The following is a 22,512-nucleotide window of genomic DNA, read 5'->3' as shown; positions in this document are numbered from 1 at the left end:
CAAACTAACGACAGGAAGAATATTATCAGTGGGAAAAATATTGAATTTCTGGTTAAGGCTGAAACTAACTGATGGCTTTAATATTTTGCCTTATAGCAGTAAATTGAATGCAAATTGCAATTTTAAATGGCAAATTAAATGAATGATTCAATAATAATCTAAGAACAGCAAGCTCTATGATTGAAATCTTTTCTTTAATTGTTCTTTCAACCAAGCTTTCACTCTCTTGTTTCATCAGGATTAAATCTGAATCTTCAATTCACTGAACATTTTTCAACCATCCAGGAACCCAACTCAAAACAATTGTGAGTGTTGCAGTAAAGGAGTCTTTGTTCTACTTGACATCGGTTTTAGGTATTTAACTTGATTTGCTGGCCAAAAAGGCCTTAGGTGATAAATTGCAGAATGTAAGAGCATTTGCTCAGAATTGTACCAAATCAGCAGCATACCTGTTTTGAAGAGGAGGACAAATATATGTGTAGACAGTGTGCTCATTGTGGACTGGGAACATTTCTACCAACTCTAATTATTATTGCATTCTCCCAAGCACTTAGTAACAGTGCTTTGCACAAAGTAAGCCCTCAATAAATACCATTGATTGATTTATTGATGCATAACCTACTGTGCATATGGAGTTCCACAAGAACTGGGCTCATTTTGATTAACTGCCTAACCAGCTTTACTTGCAAGCACGAAGATTTTACCTGCCCAACTCATCTTATCAAGCTCCTACTCACAGTGCCCCTCGGCCAGCTACTGAAGAATATATTTGAACAAATGCTCCCTTGGAAGCTTTGCCCAGATATCCTTTAATCATAAGGCCAAAGTGTCCACTGCTCTAGGTATACCCTTACACAGGAAAGCTATTTTGGTCAATAGAGTGATAGACTGGACAGGTAATCTCTGTCCCGAGCTTCCATATTGACATATATGATTACAGATATCTATACACGGTGGTATCACAGCCCTACCTTTTATTGAATGACTTTGTTAGACACGGATTTCCAAATCTATCTCCAGGTTCAGCCTGAAGTAGTCTCATCCTCATTTTTTTTTCAAAAATATGAAAAAAAAGATGTATTTGGGAGAGGAGAAAAGAGAAAAATCTCATTTTTTGAATTATTGCAGGCATTGCCTCACTTAAACATATGCAAATTAAAATGATAATCATTTCCATTTGTTCTTACAATGGTTTCTTGCCAGCTAATTATCTTCATTTTCTTTCTATAATCAGGAGGACAAGTTTTGCATTTTGTGTCAGTGTTTGCATAGATTGTGACTGTGGCTGTGACTTGAGCAGCAGGTTTGGAGTGTCTCATAAATGGTCCATGGGTTCCATGCATATCTTCATATTTTTCAAAAACCTCCAATGGTTAACCATTCCTCTCTGCATCAAGCAAAAACTTCTCACCATCAACTTCAATCAACTCTCAATCAGCTCTCTCTGCCATATTCATCCCCAATTCTTTCACAAAAACCCAGTTTGCACACCTTTCTCCTCACAAGCCCACCTACTCACTGTGATTCACACTCACCTCTCCTCCTGCCACACTCTTGCTCACTCTTTCCTGGAATCAATCAATCAAAAGTATTTCTTTATGAGCCTACCGTGTGCTGAGCACTCTACAAATGCTTGGAAACATTATCTAACCTTGACTTCACCTGTTCCTTCTCAGTCTCATTTTTAGGCTTACTCAATCAATATCAATCGTATTTATTGAGTGCTTACTATGTGCAGTGATTAATGTGAATATTTTATTGTATATAATTTAATGATATGTACATAAGTGCTGTGGGGTTGGGGTCAGGATGAATATCAGATGTCTAAAGGTCACAGATTCATTCACTCAATTGTATCTATTGAGCGCTTACTGTGTGCAGAGCACTGTACTAAGCACTTGGGAAGTACAAGTTGGCAACATATAGAGATGGTCCCTACCCAACAATGGGCTCACAGTCTATTCAAGTGCATAGATGATGTAGAGAGAAGAGGAAAAGAGGGCCTAATTGGGGAAAGACTCTTGGAGAATATGTGACCTTAAAAATTATTTGAAGGTGGAGAGGGCAGTGGTCTGTCATGTACTGAGGCGAAGGGAGTTCCAGGCCAGGGGGAGGACATGGGAAAGGGGTTGGGAGTGAGGCAGATGAGATCGGGGTACAGTAAGTAAACTGGTACTAAAGGAGGGGAGTTTGCAGGCTGGGCTGCGTAGGAGATTAGTGAAGTGAGGTAGGATGGAGCAATCTGAGTGAATGCTTGGAAGAGTATGATATATCCATATAATACAATGGGTAGTCATATTACCTGCCCATAACGAGCTTACAAGCTCCTCCTCTGCCTTCCACCCTCCAAATGGGGGGATCCCTCGATGTTCAGTTTTGGGTCCCTTTCCATTCTCCATCTCCACCCGTTCCCTTGGAGAACTCATTTGGCTCCCAAGGTTTCAAACTAACATTAGATGATTCCCAAATCTATCTCTCTACCCATAACCTCTTTTCTTCTCTGTAGTCTATTTCCTCCTGCCTTCAGGGCACGTTTACTTGGATTTTCCAAGAACACCTCAAACTGACACTTAACATATCAAAAACAGACCTCCTCATTTTTCCATCCAAACCCTATCATCCCCCAACTTTCCCATCACTCTAGGCAGCACCATAATCCTCCCTGTCTCACAAGCCATAGTAACCCAGCCAATATCCTCGATTCAGCTCTGTCATTCATCATCAGTTTATTGAATGTTTACTGTGTGCAGAGCACTGTACTAAGTTCTTGGGAGAGTTAGATATAATACAGTTGGAAGACATGTTCCCTGTCCACACCAGATTACAGTCTAGAGGGTGCTTACATATACTATTTCTTACCAATTCTGTCATTTCTACCTTCACAATATTTTTTAGAATCCACACTTTCCTCTCCATCCAAACTATTCCCATGATTCTCTAAGAATTTGTCTTTTCCCGCCCTACTACATCAGCTTCCTCGCACAACTCCCTGCCTTTTGTCTCTCCACTTTTTAGTCCATACTTCACTTTGCTACCTGGATCATTTTCCTGAAAAGTAGTCTCATCCATGTTTCCTTAATCCTCAAAAACTCCAGTGGTTGCCCATCCACCTCTGCATTAAACAAAAACACCTTACCATTGGCTTTAAGGCATTCAAATGATCTCTCCCTCTCCTACTTTATCCTACTACAACCCAATCCATACACTCTGTACTTCTACCCCACCACCAACCCCTTGCCCATATCCTCCTTAGGGCTCAGAGCTACCCCTGATACTCGCTTCATATCTGACAGACCACCACTCTCCCCACCTTCAAAACGCTCTGAAAATCAGGCCTTGCCCAACTAAGTTGTCATTTCCCCTATACAACTGCCCCTTCGTGTCAACTATGTAGTTGGATGTGTACCTTTATAAGGCCGGAGCACTTATGTACATTTCCTTATTTGCTACTATTTCCTCTTTGTCTCTCTGTAGAGAGTAAGTTCCTTGTGGGCAGGGATTGTGTCTACCAACTCTATTGTATTGCACTTTCCCAGACACTTAGTACACAGTGTTATGCACATAATAAGTACTCAATAAATGTGATTGATTGACTGGAGAGAATATAATAAAATTGGTAAACCTGATCCCTGCTTACAGTTTAGTGTAAGAACATCCTTCCCCTTCACGTCTGACAGGCCACTGCTCTCCCCATCTTCAAAGCCCTTCTGAAATCACACCTCCTCCAAAACGTTAATCTCTGTGAGTACCAGGTGGGACATGTGTTCAGCATGATTAGCTTGTAACTACCCCAGAGCTCAGTACACTGCCTGGCATGTAATTAGTGCTTAAGAAATACCATAAAAATACGCCTTAAAAATCTTTCATTCTTTAGTGCTTGTCTCTCCCATTAGATTGTAAACTCCTGAGGACGGGTATAATAATTACTAACGTAATTGTGTTTTTTAAGTGCTCACTCTGGGCTAAGCACTGCACTAAGGGCTGGGGTAAATACAAGATAGCCAGGACTGAGGTGGGGCTCACATTCAACGTAGGAAGGAGAACAGGTATTGAATCTGCATTCTGGAGATGAGGGAACTGAGGCACAGAGAAGCAAAATGACTAGTCCAAGGACACAAAGCAGACTAATGACAGAGCCAGGCATCACATCTATTAATCATACTTACTCTCTCAGGAGCTTAGTACACTCCTTTCCTTAGAGTAAGTGCTCACTAAATGGAAAGCAGCATGGCATAGAAGATAGAACACGGGCTTTGGAGTCAGAAGGTCATGGGTTCTAATCTTGGCTCCTCCACTTTTCTGCTGGGTGACCTGGACAAGTCACTTCATTTCTCTGTGCCTAAGTGATCTCATCTGCAAAATGGGGATTAAGACCGTGAGCCCCATGTGGGACAGGGGACTGTGTCCAACCGGATTTGCTATATCCACCCCAGCTCTTAGTACAGTGCCTGGCACATACTAAGTGCTTAAAAAATGTCATAATTTTTTTAAAAAAATACTACTGATTGATCGAGTGTTCCCTTGCTAGAAACTGTTTGACCCACTACTAAGTAGGGTCATATTATAGTTCAGCCATTGCCAAGATCCGCCCTTTCCTCTCCATCCAAACCGCTACCCTGCTCATTCAAGCGCTCATCCTATCCCGTCTGGACTACTGCATCAGCCTTCTCTCTGATCTCCCATCCTCGTGTCTCTCTCCACTTCAATCCATACTTCATGCTGCTGCCTGGATTATCTTTGTCCAGAAACGCTCTGGGCATATTACTCCCCTCCTCAAAAATCTCCAGTGGCTACCAATCAATCTGCGCATCAGGCAGAAACTCCTCACCCTGGGCTTCAAGGCTGTCCATCACCTCGCCCCCCTCCTACCTCACCTCCCTTCTCTCCTTCTCCAGCCCACCCCGCACCCTCCGCTCCTCTGCCGCTAATCTCCTCACCGTACCTCGTTCTCGCCTGTCCCGCCGTCGACCCCTGGCCCACGTCATCCCCCGGGCCTGGAATGCCCTCCCTCTGCCCCTCCGCCAACCTAGCTCTCTTCCTCCCTTCAAGGCCCTGCTGAGAGCTCACCTCCTCCAGGAGGCCTTCCCAGACTGAGCCCCTTCCTTCCTCTCCCCCTCGTCCCCCTCTCCATCCCCCCATCTTACCTCCTTCCCTTCCCCACAGCACCTGTATATATGTATATATGGTTGTACATATTTATTACTCTATTTATTTATTTATTTATTTATTTTACTTGTACATTTCTATCCTATTTATTTTATTTTGTTGGTATGTTTGGTTCTGTTCTCTGTCTCCCCCTTTTAGACTGTGAGCCCACTGTTGGGTAGGGACTGTCTCTATGTGTTGCCAATTTGTACTTCCCAAGCGCTTAGTACAGTGCTCTGCACATAGTAAGCGCTCAATAAATACGATTGATTGATTGATTGATTGATTGATAATATGTCTTCAGGTACACTGTCACACATCTCTGCATGTGCTTTTCCCTCCTTGAGGGATTAATTTTATCTAAGAGCTAGCTACAGTGGAATTAAAAAAGAGCTTACAGTCAACCTGCAGGTTTTAATGGTGGTAGCAGGCAGGAAGCCTGAAATTTTATCATGGGTGTCACATCTCATATTTCTAGTGTAAATTCAGAGCAACCTAGAAAAGTATGCAGTCCACAGTGGGCACTAAATAAGTATTGAGGAGGAGGGTGATGATGATGATGCCTCATGTGAGACATGGACTGTGCCAACCTGATTTGTTTGTATCTATCCCAGAGTTTACTACAGTGCCTGGTACATAGTAAGTGCTTAATTAGTATCTTAAAAAGGAGCTTGTAATCTAGGTTGGAGCATACAGCCTTGTAGGAGAAGCAATCAATCAATCAATCATATTTATTGAGCGCTTACTGTGTGCAGAGCACTGTACTAAGCGCTTGGGAAGTACAAGTTGGCAACATATACAGTCCCTACCCAACAGTGGGCTCACAGTCTAGAAGGGGGAGACAGAGAACAAAACCAAACATATTAACAAAATAAAATAAATAGAATAGATATGTACAAGTAAAATAAATAAATAAATAGAGTAATAAATATGTACAAACATATATACATATATACAGAAGCAATACGGCTTAGTGGAAAGATCCCAGGCTTGGGAGCCAGAGGTCATGCGTTCTAATCCCAGCTCTGCTACTTGTCAACTGTGTGACTTTGGGCAAGTCACTTAACTTCTCTGGGCCTCAGTGGCCTCATCTGTAAAATGGGGATTAAAACTGAAAGCCCCATGTGGGACAACCTGATTACCTTGTATCTACCGCAGCACTTAGATCAGTGCTTGGCACATAGTAAGTGCTTAACAAACACCAACATTATTATATATTATTATTGTGGTTTCTTTGACCACTGTGTTAAACTGTCTCCTTTCTATTGAGCAGTCAATTAATGGAACACAAGAACCCAGTGGAATTTCAGGTAATTAAGCATCTGGTCTGAAGGTCAGGATTTTGTCTAATGAGCATTATGCCCAGACTTTAGAACTGTACATCAGGTGATCTAGTAATTACATTCTGAGTATGTCAAAACGCTACCTGCAAACATATGATGAGTGAATGATCTATCCTCTTGTTCGCCTCTTTCCCTTTATGATTGACATTGTTAATTGAAATGGCATCTGCTTTTTCTTAATTGGCTCACAGCAAGGAGACACATCTTGCTGTAGTTACAGTTCCTATGCTTACTTTTTATCACCTGCCCTTTACCAAGCTTACGTAGGCCCTTATAAACTCAAGAGTGCAACAGCAGTGTATAGTCTAAATGGAATTAGAGTGAAAGATCCTTGAGGGCGTGAATCATGTCATACTTTCACTTTACACACCTAATGGTGATGATGGTATTTGTTAAGCAATTACTATGTGCCAAGAACTGTTCTAAGCGCCGGAGTAGATACAAGGTAATCAGGTTGTCCACTTGGGGCTCACAGTCTTAATCCCCAATTTACAGATGAGGCAACTGAGGCACAGAGAAGTTAAGTGACTTGCCCAAAGTCACACAGCATACAGTGGCGGAGCCAGGATACAGTACAATATTCTGCACACAGTGGGTGTTCAATAAATAGTACTGAAAGAATGAAAAGGAGCAATTAGGGGTACCTTATTTTCTGGATAATGTAGCTAATCATCTGCAATTAAGATGGTAGAATTTATTGACACAAAAGTCTGGAAGTAAATTAATCTGTCATTTAGGCCATCATCCTGTTTGAATGCCTCCAAATAAATATTTACTCGGTTTACAAAGACTTTTAGAGCAAGAGATTTTTCAACCTTTTCTAGGACATATTCCAATATTTAATCGCCTACCTGAATATCACATCATCACCTTAACCTCAACACGTTCAGAGTGGAACTTTTCATTTTCCTTTCTAAATACTCTCTTCCTCCTGACATTCCCATCACTTTTGGCAAAACTCCCATCCTATTTCACAAGCCCACACAACTTTGGCATTATTCTTGACTTATCTTCCTCTTTAAAACTGTGTACTCAGTCACTAAATCTTTGTGATTCTAGTTCCCACACCCTTCCCTGAATTTGCTACTATCTCTCCATCCTAACTGCTACTCCACAGATTCAAGCGCTTTTCATATTCCACATGACTACAGCACAGCCTCTTTCCTGCCTTCCCTGTCTCCATCCTCTCTCCTCTCCAGTTCATATTTCATTCTACAGTCTGGATATTTTAAAAAGTATTCTTCACATGTTCTCCCAACTCCTCAAGTGACTCAATAGTCACCCATCCTTCCCTGTATCCATCAGTATCTCCACACTATCAGATTCAAGGCACTCATTCAGCCCTCTCCTATTTAATTATCCTCACTACAACCAAGCCAATACACTTCACTCCTCTAATAATAATAATAATAATTGTGGTATTGGTTATGTATTTACTATGTGCCAGGCACTGTACTAGTCCCTGGGGTAAATATAAGATAATTGGGTTGAACACAGCCCCTGTCCCGCAAAAACTCATAGTCTTAATACTCATTTTACAGATGAGGTAACTGAGGCACAGAGAAGTGACTTGCCCAAGGTCACACAGCAGACAAGCAGTGGAGCTGGGATTAGAACCCAGGTCCTCTGAGTCCCAGGCCTGTGCTCTTTCCACTAGACCATGCTGTTTCCACTCACCAATCTAGTCTCTCATCTTCCTCACCATCAATGACTAGCTCACACCCTCCTTCTGGCCTGGAACTCCTCCTTCCCCATAAATATCTGACAAACCAGCTCTCTCCAAATCTTCAAAGCCCTGGTAAAATCATACTTCTTCAAGGAAGCATTCCCTGACTACAAACTTATCCCCTCAATCCTATTTCCTTCTCTATTATCTCTCATACACTTTGTCCCTCCCACTAAGTACTCACCCTATTCTTTCCTCCACAGCACTATGTATACATCTTTATACTCCATTTCTTTCCTTACCTGTTATTTATCTTAGGGTCTCCTCCCTTAAACTGTAAAATGCTTCAGGAGAGGACTCAGGTCTACTAACTGTATTGTATTCATTCAATCATATTTATTGAGTGCTTACTGTGTATGTAGCACTGCGCTTAACACTTGGGAGAGTACAATATAATAATAATGCACACTGCCCACAATGACTTTACAGTCTAGAGGGGAAGACAGGCATTAAAACAAATAAATAAATTACAGATATGTACCAAGTATATATTGTGCTCTTCCAATTGCTCAGTATAGTACACTGCACAAAGAAGGCACTCAATTAATACTACTTATTGATGGTAAGTCATGAAAATCTTCTGTAGTGTCAACCTTAAACCCATGTGCTCTGCCTCAAATCAATTTACATTTGTTTCATCATTAGGGGATTTGCCATCTTTCAGGATAGCTGATAGCATATTTGGAAACCATTACATCACTTTTCTGGTTTCTCTTATCTACTTTAACAATCCCAGTTCCTGTAGCCTTTATTCTTGAGCCCTTTAAATAACCTTGGTCTGTTACCTATTCACTAGCTATAAAATGCTTCCATGGAATATGTCCAAATGACTGATATAGATTGCCAAATTAAATCTAATTCTGATCTGTGATGTTTTTCTCCCACATTTCCATAAAAGAGAAAATATTAAACAAAGTAAGTACCTTTCCCAGATTAAACTGTTGTCATAAATAAAGATTAGTAACACCAAGCTCTCACTGTCTATAACTGGTCTGGTATCATTTAATCATTAAATCTTCAAATGTCTGTCTCCAGTGGGGAGAGGAATTGCCAATAGGGCCAACATTTTGTTTATGAGGAAAATCACATGCATTTGAATCGTGCATCTAGAAGGCAATCAATAAATAATAATTGATGGTGACAACAGGGATGGAGATGAGAGCAAGCACACAGAGTGATATTTTGCTGACATTCAGAATTGAGAGTCTCCTTTACTTTGACTGATTAACACAATTAGATTTTACATCAAAAATCTCAGGATGAAAAACGTGTTCGGTGAAGAGCACGCTTTAAACTTGTTCATAATATATGTGTCTATGTAAACTATTCATCCAAGTTGGACATCATTTAGTGCTTTAGAAAAGGGAATCTGTAAAAATAACCTGCTGTTCCAAAGAGTTCAATCACCTCACATGGAAAGCGGTATATTCTGAGTTCTTCATTTGCTCCAGACTATCTCTGGTTGCAGCTGATTACTATGGCTACTATGACTATTTGCATATTATTAAAGAAGATGATTGCTAACATACCTAGTTTAGGGGAAACAGTGGGATCTACTGAAAAGAGCACGGGCCTGGGAGCTGGAGGATTTGGGTACTAATCCCTACTCCACAACTTTCATACATTCGTTCATTCAATCATATTTATTGAGTGCTTACTGTGTGCAGAGCACTGTACTAAGCACTTGGAAAGTACAAATCTGTCAACTCTGGGCTTACAGTCTAGAAGGAAGTAGACAGACATCAAAACAGCTTGTCTGCTGTGTGACCTCGGGCAAGTCACTTTACTTGTTTGTGCCTCAGTTACCTCATTTGTAAAATGGGGATTAATAATATGAGCCTTATGTGGGACAGGGACTATGTCCACCCTGGTTATCTGGTATCTACTCCAGAGCTTAGTGCAATACCTGGCACATAGTAAGTGCTTAATAAATACCATAAAAAACAAAACAAACAAAAAACTAAGAGTATTTACAAGTTTTACTTCCTTTTTGTGTAGTGTTACCAACAACTGCTGTCACAACAGTAGATAAGAAATGGAGCACCTCAATGAGGCTTTTAAGTGCACATCATAAAAGAGGAAGAGACATTTAATAATTAGAACTCTGATGCCATCATGTTTGTCCTTTCTTTCCAAATCTATTAAACATAGACAGTGGAATCAAAAATCTTTAAGAGTCCCCTAATTAAGTCCAATGTACCTGGATGAAGCAGGAATATACTTTGCTGCAGCAATTCAAAGACTTTTCCTTAGTGGTTAATCAATCAATCAATCAATCATATTTGATGAGCGCTTACTGTGTGCAGAGCACTGTACTAAGCGCTTGGGAAGTACAAGTCGACAACACATAGAGACAGTCCCTACCCAACAGCGGGCTCACAGTCTAGAAGGGGGAGACAGAGAACAAAACCAAACACACTAACAAAATAAAATAAATAGAATAGATATGTACAAGTAAGATAAATAAATAAATAGAGTAATAAATATGTACAAACATATATACATATATACAGGTGCTGTGGGGAAGGGAAGGAGGTAAGATGCGGGGGATGGAGAGGGGGACGAGGGGGAGAAAAACCACCACCACCACCAACAAAAACCAACAACATTTCAGGCAAGACCAGACAATACAATATTTATATGCTGGTCAAGATGTTAGGAATGAAATGTAATAAAGTACAACCTTATGTTGGTCATTAATCTACCTCATAGCAACTTGAGATGAAATATGTTTTGCAAATATCACTCTTTGCCACTGTGGAAATTATATATTGTCATGGAGTTTTGTAATGCTAAACCATTTTAACCAATGTACTTGTGGGTAGTGTGTATGTGTGTGTGTGTGTGTGTGTGTGTGTGTGTGTGTGTCTATTATGCACGAATATATAAAATAGATGTTAGTATCCCAGCTCTGCCACCTGTCTGCTGTGTGACATTGGGCAAGTCATTTAACTTCTCTGTGCCTCAGTAACCTCATCTGTAAAATGGGGATTGAGACTGTGAGCCCCACGTGAGACAGGGACTGTGTCCAACCCAATTTGCTTGTAACCACCCCACAGCTTAGTACAGTGCTTGGCACATAGTAAGCGGTTAACAAATACCATCATTATTTTTATTATTAATATTATTCAAAATTCACCTGAATATGTGTGTGGCTGGAAGGTCAATATGGGACCCACAGCCCAGGCCGTATTATTCACACAAAAAAGCCTGAACAGTGCAGTCATATTTGATGTTTGCAGCACCTTGTCCTATTTTCTGTTTTTCCTCCCTGCCTCTCATTCCTAAAGATGTTTTTGATCAAAAATAGCCAATCCTTTCTTGATAGCAGTATGCCATGCTAGTCTGCCCTTGACAAATGACTCCTGGTTTTTATCTAGGAAGCAGCATGGCTCAGTGGAAAGAGCCCGGGCTTTGGAGTCAGAGGTCATGGTTTCAAATTCCGACTTGACCACATGTCTGCTGTGTGACCTTGGGCAAGTCACTTCACTTCTCTGAGCCTCAGTTCCCTTGTCTGTAAAATGGGGATTAAGACTGTGAGCCCCACGTGGGACAACTTGATCACCTTGTATCCCCACCAGCGCTTAGAACAGCGCTCTGCACATAGTAAGTGCTTAACAAATGCCATCATTATTATTATTATTATTATTATTATCTGGGATGCACCTTTGCTGAAGCTCTGTTTTACATATACTTAAAACACTGTCTCTGCCCTCCTTGCTTTCCGTTTCCCTTTTCAGCCATTGGCCAAGTATCCTGCACTCGTGTCCTCCCAGTGTAGTTCTGTTGAGGTTTTTGTTAAGCACTTTCTACATGCCAGGAGATGAATTGAATGCTGGGGTAGAAACAAGATAATTGGGTCTAACACAGACCCTGTCCCACATAAGGTTCACAGTCTTATTCCCCATTTTACAGATGAGGTAACTGGGATACAGAGAAGTTAAGTGACTTGCCCAAGGTCACACAGCAGACAAGTGGCAGAGTGGGGATTAGAACCTGGGTCCCCTGTCTCCTAGTCCCAGACTCTTTCCACTAGGCCTTGTTGCATCTCAGGGATAGGAGGCTGATTTTGTTCCAGAATTTCATTGTTTGTGATCTTGCATTGCCATTTCCCATGCAATATGGGCCTTAAATAATCCTGATGGAACTGCTCAATAAGCTGGATATGACAACTGGGTTAGGTCTTGGTCTTACAGCTGGGAAGAAGATTGGGCAGAACAACGGCTCTGTAAATCTCTAACATGGCTGGGAGCATCATACGTTCACTCAACTGTATTTATTGAGTGCTTACTGTGTGTACAGCACTGTACTAAGCACTTGGGAAGTACAAATCGGCAACATATAGAGACGGTCCCTACCCAACAACGGGCATGCTGCCACCACAATCTATGGAGCAATCTCCCAAAGGATGCTCCTTCTAGATGCAGTTTTCTACTTCCTTTTCTATGATCACATTGTTGTTCCTAGTGCTACCCAAGGTACTGTTCTGAGTTGCTAATATAAATTTTTGGATTTGTATATGGCTTGTCCATCACCTCGGTTTTCTGTAGACTTGTTGTCAGCCTTTAATACCTGGCTGATTTGGTGAAACATTACGTAACCATTTGGATGTGTGCCTCAAAGGCAAGGTCATCTAAATACAGCAATTCCTAAAGGAATGCCTTTAGGACTATCATCTCCTTTCTTGCCAACCCAACAATAATAATAATAGTAATAATAATAATAATAATAATGACATTTAATAAGCACTTACTATGTGAAAAGCACTGTTCTAAGCACTGGGGAGGTTACAAGGTGGTCAGGTTGGCCCATGGGGGGCTCTCAGTCTTAATCCCCATTTTACAGATGAGGTAACTGAGGCACAGAGAAATCAAGTGACTTGCCCAAAGCCACACAGCTGACAACTGGTGGAGCTGGGATTTGAACCCCTGACCAAGGTGGTGAAAGAGGAAGGAGGTGGTGTTGTCTAGAGAGATGGGAAGGATATGGGGAGGACTGGGTTTGGGTGGGAAGATGAGAAGTGCTGGTTTGGACAGGTTAGTGGCTTCTATTCCATCCTACACTACTCCCCGACCTCTCAACTGCCTTCAACACTGTAGAACCACCCACTTCTATTATCCAACTTTAGCTTCACTGACACTGTCCTCTCCTGGTTCTCCTCCTATCTCTCTGGTCGCTCATTCTGCAGGCTCCTCCTCTGCCTCCCACCCCCTAACTGTAGATGTCCCTCAAGGTTCAGGTCTGAGTCTCCTTCTATGCTCCATCTATGCCCATTCCCTTGGAGAACTCATTCGCTCACATGGCTTCAATTACCATCTCTGTGTGGATGATTCAGAAATATACGTCTTCAGCTCTGATCTCTTTCCTGCTCTGCAGTCTCATATTCATTCATTCAATCGTATTTATTGAGCGCTTACTGTGTGCAGAGCACTGTACTAAGAGCTTGGGAAGTACAAGTCGGCAAAATATAGAGATGATCCCTACCCAACAATGGGCTCCTGCCTTCAAAACATCTCCACTTGGATGTCCTGTCATCACCTAAAACTTAACATGCCTAAAATAGAACACCTTAACTTCTCACCCATACCCTGACCTCCCCTGACTTTTCCATCACTGTAGACAGCATCACCATCCTTCTTGTCTCACAAGCCCATAAACCTGGTGTTATCCTTGACTCCTCTCTCTTATTCAACCCCGATATTCAATCTACCACTAAATCCTGTCAGCTCCACCTTCACAATATCGCTAAAAATCTGCCCTTTCCTCTCCATCCAGACTGGTACCATATTAATCCAAGCACTTATCCTATTCCACCTTGACTACCGTATCAAACTCCTTGCTGACCTCCCTGCCTTCTGTCTCTCCCCACTCTAGTCCACACTTCTCTCTCCTGCCCAGATCATTTTTCTACAAAAATGTTCAGTCCATAATCCCCCTCTTCTCAAGAACCTTGAGTGGTTGCCCATCTACATCCTCATCAAACAGAAACTCCTTACCATAGGCATTAAAGCAGTCAGTCACCTTGCCTCCCCCTACCTCACCTCACTACTCTCCTACTACAACACAGCCCACCCACTTCACTCCTCTAATGACAAGCTACTTACTGTACCTCAGTTTCATCTATTTCCCCACCGACCTTAAGCCCATGTCCAGCCTATGACCTAGAACACACTCCCTTTTCATATTTGATAAACAATTACTCTCCTCACCTTCAATTCCTTATTGAAGGTGCAGCTTCTTCAAGGGGCCTTCCCTGACAAAGCCCTCATTTCCTCTTTTCCTACTCACTTCTGCATTGCCCTGACTTGCCCCTTTACTCATAACTGCCACCCCAATCCCACAGCACCTATGTACATATCCATAAAGCATTCATTTATATTAATGCCTGTTTCCCCCTCTACACTATAAGCTCATTGTAGGAAGGGAGTGTGCCTTTCATAATGTTGTGTTGTACTCTCCCAAACACTTAGTATAGTGTTCTGCATACAGTAAGTGCTCAATAAGTGAGATTGATTAAACAGGAATGGGGGTGTTTTTAAAATGGGGAGAACTGAGAGTTGGCAGATTTTGTCAAAGAGATAAGTCATTTGGATTTGATGTGGAGAGTGACGGGCAGCCACTGGAAGATTTTAAAGATTGTAGACACATGTACTAAATGACATTGAAGGCCGCTGATCTGGGCAGTAGTACAGAATAGTGACCAAATTTGGGAAGGCAGGAAAATTAGTGAGAGTGGAACAGAAAGAGATGGGACCAACAGAAAATTTGTTTTACCCAATCCTCTGACTATCCAATCAATCAATTAATCCTATTTCCTGAGCACTTACCATGTGCAGACCATTTTAATACGCACTTGGGAAAGTACAATATAATAGAGATGGTAGACATGATCTCTGTCCAAAAGGAGCTTACAGTCTACTGGGGGAGATTTGCATTAAAATAAATTACAGATAGGGGAAAGAGTAGAGAGTATATGGATATGTATACATCCCTGTGGGGATGAGTTGACTATCATTGTGCTTAAGGGGCACACAGCCACGCGCATAGCCAACCGTTGCAAGGGGAGAGCACGGAGAGTGGAAATGATGGCTTAGGGAAGGAAGGCCTCTTATAGAGTTGTAATTTTAGGAGGACTTTGAAGATGGGGAGAGTGTTGGGCTATTGGATATGAAGGGGAGGGGAGTTTCAGGCCCAAGGGAAGGTGTTGGCAATGGGTGGGCAGTGGGGCAGATAAAATCAAGGTACACAGATTAAGCAGGTGTTAGAGGAGTGGAGTGTGAGGGTTGGGTCGTAGAAGGATGTCAGCTAGGCTAGGTAGGAGGGAGAGAGCTGATTGAGTGTTTTAAAGCCAAAGGTAAAGAGTTTCTGTTTGATATAGAGGTGGATGGGTGACCATTGGAAGTTTTTGAGGAATGGGGAGATATATATGGACTGAGCATATGTTTTAGAAAAACAATCTGGGCAGCAGAGTGAAGTATGGACTGGAAAGGGGAGAGACAAGAGGTAGGGAGATCAGCGAGGAGGCTGAAGCAGTAGTCAAAGTGTGATACGTAGGGGTTTGGATCAGTGTGGTAGCAGTTTAGATGAAGAGGACAGGGTGGACTGTGAAGGTAGAACCAACATGATTTTGTGACAGATTGAATGTGTCAGTTGAATAAAAGAGGTGAGTCGAGGATGATTTTGGGGTGATGGGGAAGACGGGAAGGACAGGGGGAAGATGAGGAGTCCTGTTTTGAACATGTTAAATTTAAGGTGTCAGTAGGATATCCAGGTCAAAATGCCCCAGAGGCGGAAGGAAATGCAGGACTGCAGAGATGGGAGGAGATCAGGGCTGAAGAAGTCGATTTGGGAATCACCCACATAAAGATGATATTTGAAGCCATGGGCGAGAATGTGTTCTCCAAAGAAGTGGGTGCGGATGGAGAATAGAAGGGGATCCAGAGCTCAACTGTGAGAGACTTCCCACAATTAGAGGGTGGGAAGCAGAAGAGTAGCCTGTGAAAGAGATTAAGAAGGAGCAACCAGGAGAGGACAGTGTTGGTGATGCCAAGGTTAAATATTTCCAGGAGAACATTATATAACATATTCATGCAAGCATATCATAAACCACCTAGAAGTTATTTTCATGCAAGCCTATCATAAACCACCCGGAAGTAAATACTTTGTTACCTCAATTGATTATTTAGTTGTTGTAGTCACAGTAATACTTTCTTGTTTCACCCAAGGAAACAAGTATAAGTAATTTTCAAAGGTAGGGGTCCATCAATATGAGGTTGCTATTTTCAATGGTATTCAATTTTTCCCAATATTAAAAACAATTTTCCTCCCCTTATATTGGAAAATATTGAGAAACACTATTAGTCTCTTAAAGATATTAAATTAAAATTTAATGCAGATAAATTACTCACTTGAAATGAATTACATACTTCAAGTTCTCAGAAATCATCAGAGCATAAATGTTCTTATGAAACTATTTTCTTTGAGAAATAAAGGCATTTTTTCTTTCGAGACTACAAGTATTTTCAAAACTTCTAAAGTGTTATTTTCAAATAATCCCTCTGCCAATTCTAGTTTGATCTATGGAGCTGTCGAATATTTGTTTCAGCTTTAGGCTTTCCATTCTATGTCTACCTACATTTTATTACATTTTCAGAAATTATTTCATCAGTCTTATTGTTTTTTGCTGACATTTTGGTGTTTTTATGGTAGTGATCATGCTTGATGAACTAAAAATAGAATTCAATGCACCATTATGAGATTTTTTTGTAGAAGCAGAGTCAGGCTCTTTTCAAAATCTAATTTACAGAACATTGGAAAATACTGGGACTCTGCTTGTCTTTGTACTGTCCCTAGTAGCCTATTGTTAATCATAAAATAGTTACTTAGGTTCTGCAATGCAGTTAGATCAGTGCCGTTAATAAGATTTTTTCAGGTTTTTGTTTTAAGTATTCTGGACGGTTATATTCAGATTAAATCATTTTTATTCCTCACTATTCCAGCTAATCATATTGTACTGTAGAGAAGAAATGTAAAATTATCACATTCATTCAATCAATGAATGCATGGTATTTATTGAGCACTATGTACAGAGTACTGTGTTAACTGTTTGGGAAAGTACAATTCAACAGTGGGCAGACATGATCCCTGCCCACAAGGAGCCTTCAGTTTACAGTGGGAGGCAGACATTAAAACAGATTATGGATAGGGGAAATAGTAGCATGTATGGTTATTTACATAAGTATTGTGGGGCTGGAAAGAGTATATGAAAGTACTTAAGTGCATAGTTGATGTAAAAAGGGAGGGCAGGTAGGATGGATAATTAAAAATATTTAATACTCTACTTCTTATGGAAAAAGTGTTCTTAAATGAAAAGAAGTGGCTTTTAAAAATATTTAATCAGTATTGTTGCATTCTTCCATTCATCTAATGGCTACCCAGAATATTTGCCTTATTGAAATACACCAGTTTCTTATTGCTAACCAGATCTCTAGACTTCATAAAGGTAAATCACCTAAGAATAGCAATACTGCACACCAATGAGTTATCCACTTGAAAACTTTGTTACATGAATTAATTTTAAATGGTATTTGTAAAGTGCTTAGTTTTGCCAGGCACTAAAATTATAATAATAATTGTGGTATGTTCCAGGCACTGTATGAAGCACGGTGATGGGTACAATCAAATCAGATTGGACACAGTTCCTGTCTCGCATGGGGCTCAGAGTCTTAATCCCCATTTTACAGATGAGGTAACTGAGGCACAGAGAAGTGACTTGCCCAAAGCCACACAACAGACATGTGGTGGAGCAGAATTAGAACCCATGACCTTCTGACTCCCAGGACATGCTCTATCCACTATGCCATGCTGCTTCCCCAAGTGCAGGGGTAGATACAAAATAAAGAGGTTGGAGACAGTCCCTGTCCCACATGAGGCTCACCGTCTAAGTTGGAAGGAGAAGGATTTAATCCTCATTTTACAGCTATGGTAATTGAGGCACAGAGAAGTTACATGACTTTCCCAAGGTCATATTGCAGCAGTTCTACCTTCACAATAACACTAAAATCCCAACCTTCCCTCTCCGTCCAAACTGCTACTCTGCTGATCCAAGCCTTTAACCTTAACTACTGCATCTGCATCCTCGCTGATCTCCCTGCCTCCTGTCTCCTCCCCTCCAATCTATACTTCATTATGCTGCTTGGATCGTTTTGGGATTTAGGATATAAAAAAGTTCAGTCCTTGTTTCCCCATTCCTCAAGAGCCTCAAGTGGTTGCCCTTCCACCTCCATGTCAAACAGAAACTCATTACCGTTGGCTTTGAAGCACTCAATCACCTCCTCCTACCTTACATCATTGATCTCCTATTAGAGCCCAGCCACACGAACTCTTTGCTCCTCTATCATCAGCTTGCTCACTGTGCCCATATCTTGTCTGCCTCCCAGACTGAGCCCCCTTTTTCCTCTCCTCCTCCCCATCCCCCAGCCTTACCTCTTTCTCCTCCCCACAGCACCTGTATATCAATCAATCAATCAATCATATTTATTGAGCACTTACTGTGTGCAGAGCACTGTACTAAGCACTTGGGAAGTACAAGTTGGCAACATATAGAGACAGTCCCTACCCAACAGTGGGCTCACAGTCTCGAAGGGGGAGACAGAAAACAAAACCAAACATATTAACAAAATAAAATAAATAGAATAGATATGTACAAGTAAAATAGAGTAATAAATATTTACAAACATATATACATATATACAGGTGCTGTGGGGAAGGGAAGGAGGTAAGACGGTGGGGATGGAGAGGGGGATGAGGGGGAGAGGAATGAGGGCACTCAGTCTGGGAAGGCCTCCTGGAGGAGGTGAGCTCTCAGTAGGGCCTTGAAGGGAGTAAGAGAGCTAGCTTGGCGGCTGTGCGGAGGGAGGGCATTCCAGGCCAGGGGGATGACGTGGGCTGGGGGTCGACGGCGGGACAGGCGAGAACAAGGCACGGTGAGGAGATTAGCGGCAGAGGAGCGGAGGGTGCGGGCTGGGCTGGAGAAGGAGAGAAGGGAGGTGAGGTAGGAGGGGGCAAGGTGATGGACAGCCTTGAAGCAGAGGGTGAGGAGTTTCTGCCTGATATGCAGATTGTTTGGTAGCCACTGGAGATTTTTGAGGAGGGGAGTAACATGCCCAGAGCGTTTCTGGACAAAGACAATCCGGGCAGCGGCATGAAGTATGGATTGAAGTGGGGAGAGACACGAGGATGAGAGATCAGAGAGGAGGCTGATGCAGTAGTCCAGACGGGATAGGATGAGAGCTTGAATGAGCAGGGTAGTGGTTGGGATGGAGAGGAAAGGGCAGATCTTGGCAATGTTGCGGAGCTGAGATCGGCAGGTTTTGGTGATGGCTTGGATGTGAGGGGTGAACGAGGGAGCGGAGTCGAGGATGACACCAAGGTTGCAGGCATGTGAGACGGGAAGGATGGTAGTGCCATCAACAGTGATGGGAAAGTCAGGGAGAGGGCAGGGTTTGGGAGGGAAGACAAGGAGTTCAGTCTTGGACATGTATATATGTTTGTACAGATTTATTACTCTATTTATTTTACTTGTACATATTTATTATTCTATTTATTTTGTTAATGATGTGCATCTAGCTTTAATTCTATTTGTTCCGACGACTTGACACCTGTCCACATGTTTTGTTTTGTTACCTGTCTCCCCCTTCTAGACTATGAGCCCGTTGTTGGGTAGGACCGTCTCTGTTTGTTGCCAACTTGTACTTCCCAAGCGCTTAGTACAGTACTCTGCACACAGTAAGCACTCAATAAATACGATTGAATGAATGAATGAATGCCTCACCACCAGCTCCTTTCCCGTATACTCCCTCAGACCCGGAACTTCCTCCCGCTCGATAAGCAGCGTGCCTCAGTGGAAAGAGCCCAGGCTTGGAAGTCAGAGGTCATGGGTTCAAATCCTGCTCCACCAATTGTCAGCTGTGTGACTTAGGGCATGTCACTTATCTTCTCTGTGCCTCAGTTACCTCATCTGTAAAATGGGGATTAAGACTGTGAGCCCCAAGTGGGACAATCTGATTATCTTGTATCCTCCTCAGTGCTTAGAACAGTGTTTTGCACATAGTAAGCGCTTAACAAATGCCATCATTATTATTATTATATGCCAGACCACTCCTCTCTTCCCCTTTAAAGCCTTCCTAAGGTCACATCTTCTCTTAGAGGCTTCCCTGATTAAGCCTTCTTTTCCCCCTCTTTCTCTCCCTTCCGAGCTATCTAGGCACTTAGAGATATCCCCTTTGGGCATTTGGTATGGACCTCACTCTCAGCCCACAGCAGTTATGTGCATATCTACAAATCATTGATTTATATTAATGCCTGTTTCCCTCTCTAGATTGTAAGATCGTTGTGGGCAGGGAACGTGTCTACCAACTCTTTTGTGTTGTACTCTCCCAATCACTCAGGGCAGTGCCCTGCACACAGCAAGCCCTCAATAAATACCACTGATTGACTGATTAATTGATTGGTTAAAATGGTAGATCCAGGATTAGAACCCGGGCCCTCTGACCGTCAGGCCCATGCTCTTTATTAAATGTTTGAAATACTTCCTAAATCCTTAGAAATAGTTTTATAAACTAGAACTGATGACTAATACAGCTGGACTAAAGTATCATCATCATTGCAAACTTGCACGTGAATCCTTTATGGGGCAGAGAGCGTGTCTGACATCTGATTGCCTTGTATCTACCCCAGCACCTGTCATGTAAGTGCCTAATGAAGGCCATAACAATAACAAAAGTAATTATTACTATCCAAAGGTACAGGTGGATGATTGGGACTACTAAATTTACTGCCTGTTCCCTTCATGATTCCAGAAGATTAAATCATCCTTAATGGATTCCTACAATCTCATAGCTACCCAACAGAGTAGATAAAATGGTCAGTATTGGGTGAATCTGAACATTTATTAACTCCCTACTTATTTCTGCTCTTGATGGATGTTTTACAATGCAAGGGGCATTTCAGACTTTACATGACCTTTTAAACATTTAAATCCTTGATATTTGGGGAGGGTTGATAATGTAGAATATTATTTAACAGAAATTCTATACAGGAGGATGTTGATCTGTTAATTTTCAATGAAAAAGAGGCCCATCAGAAAATTCTTTCTTAAAATATGCTCTACAGATTTGCATCTAATCCAATTTTATTCTCCAAAATGCTTAACTGGATTAACTGCATAAAATGCTTAACCTTTTCAGTAGGTTAGAATATAAGGATTATTTTAAACTCAGGACAGCTTTCTGCAATTGGAGTAAACTAGGCAGGCAATGTCAGATAAATCTCCAGATATTCTGTTCTAAAACATAGATTTCTTGGGGTAGAAAATCTTGGTTTTAGCCTCGGTACTACTTCAAACACCTATGGCCAAAATGTCCCTTACATCAGTAACTCATCCACTAAAAGGATCCAGTGGAAAGACCAGTCAAAACACAAAGGAGTCCAAGAAAGTTTCTCATTCTTCAAACAGAGAGGTTTGCAAACCCAGTTTTGCAAATCTCATTCATTCATTTCTTCAATCTTATTATTGAGTGCTTACTATTTTCAAAGTACTGTATTAAGTGCCTGGGAGATTACAATATAACCATATTACTATGACCATACAATATTACAATATATACAATATTACAATATACAATAGAGAAGCAGCACGGCTCAGTGGAAAGAGCCCAGGCTTTGGAGTCAGAGGTCATGGGTTCAAATGTCAGCTCCACCACTTGTCAGCTGTGTGACTTTGGGCCAGTCACTTCCCTTCTCTAGGCCTCAGTTCTCTCATCTGTAAAATGGGGATTAAGACTGTGAGCCCCCCCCCCGTGGGACAATCTGATCACTTTGTAACCTCCCCAGCACTTAGAACAGTGCTTTGCACATAGTAAATGCTTAATAAATGCCATTATTATTGTTATATAACAATAAACCGACACATTCCTGCCCACAATGAGTTCACAATCTAGAGGGGGAAACAGACATCAATATTAATAAATAAATAAATTACAAATATATACAGATATATACATATGTGTTGTGGGGTTGGGAGGGAGCATGAATGAAGGAGCAAGAAAGAGTGGCGCAGAAAGCAGTGGGAGAAGAGAGGAGGGCTTAGCCAGGGAAGGCTTCTTGAAGATGTGCCTTCAATATGGCTTTGAAGGTGGAGAGAGTAGTTGTCTGTCGGATTTGAGGAGGCAGTGTGTTCCAGACCAGAGGTAGGTTAGGGGTGAGAGGAGAGCGGCGAGATAGATGAGATTGAGGTAC

At 41.7% G+C, this 22,512-nt stretch overlaps 1 long non-coding RNA gene across 1 annotated transcript in view; it reads left to right on the top strand.

The window, feature by feature from the left end:
- The window catches only part of LOC119928058, a 158,376-nt gene that overhangs the window by 71,750 nt on the left and 64,114 nt on the right, over positions 1-22,512 (top strand). Inside the window, exon 4 of the long non-coding RNA XR_005451067.1 lies at positions 239-305. This is a non-coding gene — a long non-coding RNA (uncharacterized LOC119928058). The remainder of the gene's footprint in view (positions 1-238; positions 306-22,512) is intronic.

The sequence above is a fragment of the Tachyglossus aculeatus genome, chromosome 1 (genome assembly GCF_015852505.1).
Source record: "Tachyglossus aculeatus isolate mTacAcu1 chromosome 1, mTacAcu1.pri, whole genome shotgun sequence".
In the NCBI taxonomy this organism is placed as follows: Eukaryota; Metazoa; Chordata; class Mammalia; order Monotremata; family Tachyglossidae; genus Tachyglossus; species Tachyglossus aculeatus.
Note: the sequence above shows the minus strand (reverse complement) of the source record. Positions and strands in the feature narration are given on the sequence as shown.